The sequence below is a fragment of the Suncus etruscus genome, chromosome 4, assembly GCF_024139225.1.
Source record: "Suncus etruscus isolate mSunEtr1 chromosome 4, mSunEtr1.pri.cur, whole genome shotgun sequence".
In the NCBI taxonomy this organism is placed as follows: Eukaryota; Metazoa; Chordata; class Mammalia; order Eulipotyphla; family Soricidae; genus Suncus; species Suncus etruscus.
This window is the reverse complement of record NC_064851.1, coordinates 135990738-135996307: the sequence shown is the minus strand read 5'-3', so window position 1 is coordinate 135996307 and position 5570 is coordinate 135990738.

Here is a 5570-nt window from a genome sequence, read left to right as displayed (position 1 = left end):
AGCATTTCCAGGTAGAATAAACCAACTACTATTCATAGTTGTACAAAGACAGTCCATGCCTATCAATCAATGGGTTCAAACTTGATAAGGAAAAAAAGAAAACAAAAAATTAAGATTTATTTACTACCTCACCTATTACATATTTTAATTATAATAATTCTGTTCTTTTTTATTCATTTCAAAACCCAAAAGGGTTAAATAACTTTCCCCAAAATATGAATGTTGGATCAGAGGGTGCATTGGTGATGGGAATGTGGCTCTGTGAAGGGGGTGTAGTTGGGTGACTGAAACCCAACTGCAATACAATTTTGTCTGTAATCAAGGTGCTTAAATAAAGATAAAAAATTAAAAATAGACACAAAAATATTAACCAAAGACATGCTTTTCCAAATTAGTATTAGGGAAACAAAGGAGAGCTTAAAATTATCATGATAGTTTTATTTGTAGTTTTGAAAAACTAATTAAATTACATTTATTTAAATATATCATTTCAACATAAGATAAATAAACCTGGTGAAATTAGCTAAAACACAAGATAAAACAGTAAGTTGAGAGCACTTTTAGTTACTAGAATTATGATTTAAATTTTAGTTAACTTTATATAAATGTAATTATTTTGATTAATATATTTGCTCATTAAATATATACTGGAAGTTCTTTAAGTGCCATACTCTCTTAAGAACTAGATATGCAAATATGAATGACATTATTTTTGCCCTTGAAAAGTTCATAATTTATTTTCAAATCTTGCTTAATGGGAAATTTGTTGCTATGGGGATCAGCACGAGACAAATGTGAACAGATTTAAAAGCATGGTGTGATTCTGAACTAAGAAGATATTTTCATAAACCACACAGGAACATTTATCTCATTACTTTATAATCACACTGGGTGCCTAATGATTTATTTTAATTTGTTTCTGCTAATAGGCTTCCTCATAAACTTCCCTATTTTCTTTTGCTTTTCTTCCTCTATTCTCATTTCTCAAGCTCAGTCCTTCACGTCTATTTGAGTCTCCTGTTTAGTTTTGTGAAACGTTTTCTGTTATCTTCCCAAGGTCAACACTGCGGTCCTTTTCAATCATTAATCTTCCATGACCTAACTCACAATAAAATTCCTTACCTATATATGTATATGTATATGTATATATATATATACATATATATATGATCTCTACATGTGTATAGAGATAGAATAGATAGGTATGTGTAGGAATGTGTCTATTGTAAACATGTTTGAATAAAGAAGCATTTTAATTTTATTGAAAAACTACTACTGGGGGCCCGGAGAGATAGCACAGCGGCGTTTGCCTTGCAAGCAGCCAATCCAGGACCAAAGGTGGTTGGTTCAAATCCCGGTGTCCCATATGGTTCCCCGAGCCTGCCAGGAGCTATTTCTGAGCAGACAGCCAGGAGTAACCCCTGAGCACTGCCGGGTGTGGCCCAAAAACCAAAAAAAAAAAAGAAAAGAAAAAAAAAAAAAGAAAAAGTACTACTGGGGCCAGAGAGATAGCATGAAGGTAAAACATTTGCCTTGCATGCAGAAGGTCGGTGGTTCAAATCCAAGCATCCCATATGGTCCCCCAAGCCTGCCAGGAGCAATTTCTGAGCATAGAGCCAGGATAACCCCTGAGCGCTGATGGGTGTGACCCAAAAGCCAAAAAAAAAAAAGTACTGCTATTTTCTATATTCAGCCAGCACATAATGCATTATATGATTTTATGTTAATACATACTATTATTAAAATTGATTTCTCTATATAGTGGCTAATATTTTAATTACAAAATACAGAAATTAGAGGAAAGAAGAGAGTCATGGAATGGGACCATTATCTTACATTGAACTGAAGAATGATGCCTTTCTAGAAAATAAGAGTTCCTCTTTCTCCACATCCATGCCAGTAATTATTGTTCTTGTTCTTTGTGATGTATGCCAGTCTCTGTGGTGTGAGATGGTATCTCATTGTAGTTTTGATTTGCATCTCCCTGATGATTAGTGATATAGAACATTTTTTCAGGTGTCTTTTGGCCATTTGTATTTCTTCTTTGAGGAAGTGTCTGTTCATTTCTTCTTCCCATTTTTTTTGATGGGGCTATATGTTTTATTCTTATTAAGTTCTGTCAGTACCTTGTATATTTTAGATATTAGCCTCTTGTCTGATGGGTAATGGGTGAATAATTTCTCCCATTCTGTGGGTGGCTTTTGTATGTTAGGCACTCTTTCCTTTGAGATGCAGAAGCTTCTCAACTGCTGAGAAACATTTGGTGAGATACCCAGTAGTGCTCAGGATTTACTTCTGGCTCAGGGATCATTATGGGATGCTGGGGATCGAACCTGATTGTCCTGGGTCAGCCCCATGCAAGCCAAACGCACTACCATTGTGCTACCACACCAGCTCCTTTGTTGGGAAACTTATACAATTTGCTGATGTTCTTCAATGGCTGCATCCAAGAGAGTCACCCTTGTGTTTCCTTTCAGTTCCTGAAGATTGTTTTATTAGTCTTTGGGAAATTTGCTTCTAGTTTTTGTTTATTTTAGTCATCAATTTTAATATAAATATATAATATCTACATTTTATGATCAAGAATTACAAATTTATATAGATTTTTCTACATATTTTTATTGAATCTGTTATCTTACACATTTATATGAGCCATAAAGCATATTTTAAGATTTGAGAACATAGCCCACCTTTAATATATTTCCATGCAGAGCTATGTCTATTTCTCTTATTTAGTGTATCTTTTATCTTAGGTCAAATACATAGACTAGTTATATTGATATTACTTATATTAATTCTATAAATTTTAGTTATATAAATTACTTATACATCATATTATATATAATATTATTTTTGTAAATATTAGTCATAGAAATATTAAGTGCTTAAATATATGATGAAATAAAATATTTTAGACATTTTTATTTTAATATTTTTATTATAAAAGGATCCTTAATATATGTAAGCACTTAACACTGATATAACTAATAGAACTAATATTTATATTTAATAATTTATATAATTAACTTATAGAACTAATATAATTAATATTTATATAACTAGTCAATCTATTTTGCCTAAGATAAATGGAACATTAAATTGAGAGAAAGAGACGTAGGTTAAGAATCACAGAACCACGCTAACCATTTTCTTCCATTTTTGTTTAGTCATATAGGCATTAGCTACTTCTAAGTGAAGACTTTTATTATTACTGCTTCTACATTTTAGTACAATATATTAATGATGATGACTTTTCTCCACCTCTCATTGATTCAGCTGGGAAAAAATGAATTCTGTGAATGAAGATACCTTCAATGAGGACAAAAATCATCTTTATTAAATGTCAAAGAAAATATTTTTTCTAAATATAAAAATTAATTGTTTATAACATAAAATTAATATAAACTATTATGACAGTAAGTAAATAAGTGATCAGTTCTTAGAACATGTAAACTCATACATTCTAAGGAATCTGTGAATCATTATTTTAAAGAAGACACAGAGTACATTTGTTTCCTATTAAATATTATTACCTTGTATAGAACAATATTTCTTGATATACTCTTCTATCATCTTAATAAAATTAAATGAAAATGCACAAGAAAACAAATATTTTATTTTAAATAAATACTCAAATATTAGGTATTTAAATTAATAATTTGTTTTTAAGTTTTGGTTTTGGGTCACACTCAAATGTGCTCAGGATTTTAATTTTAGCTCTGTCCTCAAGGATCATTTTTAGTGGAGATTGGGGGGGGGGGCATGGATGCCTGGAATATTACCATGGTCAACCATGTGCAAGGCAAGTGTCCTGCTCACTGTGGTACATATCTCTCCATCCCATAAGAAAACTTTTATAAGTTTATGGAAGTTGAAAAATAGTCATTGTTTAAAGGAATATGTTTTAATTTATTAGCAACCAAAACACTCAACTCTAGATATAAAATATTCATTTTTTATTATAATCATAATTGGTGTTATTTAAAAATTTTCAAATTAATTTTCTTCATTGTGTAAACTTACTTTAACTGGACCTTAAATTTCTTTAGTCTTTTCAGATAAATGATTACATTCATGCATTATTTAAATCCTTCTTAAAGATTTTTGTATCTAAACATTGCTAAAGAAGGAGTGAAGCCTCATCCCCCCCCATTCTTCCTAGGTAACTTGATCTTACCTGCAAGACCCCGCCCATTTCCTGGGAGGGGTCTTGGAAAGGGTAGATAAGGCTTTGACCAGAGAGGAATAGGGCTTTTGCCAACTTTTGCCAGTATGGAGAAGTAGCAGGAGGAAAGATGGCTGAGGGACAGGTACACTGCAGGGCTGAATGCTTAAATAGGTTTATGATATAGGCCACACACGTGGGCCAGGAAAATAAAGATGTTATCTCTCTTGAAGCCTGCATGTGAGTGAGTTCAATACCTGTCACTTTCCTGGACCCAGACCCGCCAGCTAATGGGGGATGGAGCCACGTGGCCTGGGATGGCAGAGAAAGGCCCCTCCATCCATCCACCATCCAGCTCCTTCCTAAGAAATGTTTTGCAACAGAGGAGTTTGAGATGGGTGGTCCATATGTAATGAGATCATGGGAAAGAACCAGTGTTCAACAACAACAACAAAAAATATGCCTGGCTTTGTAATAGAAAAATCAGAGACAAAGAGGACAATTAAATTAGAAAGAGCATATGGGCTGTAATTAAAAAAAATGAAGAACCAGACAACTTGAATCATCTTGTGCTACCTCATAAATTGAGGAGAAAAATGGATGGTACGAGAATCAACCAGTAGTAGGAACATTGAGTAGAAATAAAAAATAATCAGACTTAAACACTAAACCCAAAGTCAATGACAACAGAATCAATATCCAATCTTCAACAAGCTATACATAGAGGGGACAAGTTATACTAACAGTTTCGGGGGCAAAAGAGGGAGATGCTGGGAACAAGGTTGGAGTGGAGGGAGGACAACATTGGTGGTGGGAATACATCTGATTCAATGTCACTATGTACTTTAAATATTACTGTGAAAGACTTGTAATTCACATTGAGCACAATAAAAATTATTTAAAAAATGGTAATCTCTGATGATCCTTCGAATCTTTTGAATAAAATTATTAAAAAATGGTAATCGAATTTTGAATTTCTGATGATTCTGATTCAATGCCACTATGTACTTTAAATATTACTGTGAAATACTTGTAATTCACATTGAACACAATAAAAATTATTTAAAAAATGGCAATCTCTGATGATCCTTCTAATTTCTGTTTTATTTGCTGTGACACCTCCCATTTCATTTCTGATTTATAAGGTTTCTCACTTTTATTCCCTTTGATTCTTTCTTTGTTTTTCTTACCTCTTACTTTTCTTTCTTTCTTTCTTTCTTTCTTTCTTTCTTTCTTTCTTTCTTTCTTTCTTTCTTTCTTTCTTTCTCTCTTTCTTTTTCTTCCTTCCTTTCTCTCTTTCTTTCTTTCTTTCTTTCTTTCTTCTTTCTTTCTTTCTTTCATTCTTTCTTTCTTTCTTTCATTCATTCTTTCTTTCTTTCTTCTTTCTCTTTCTTTCTTCTTTTCT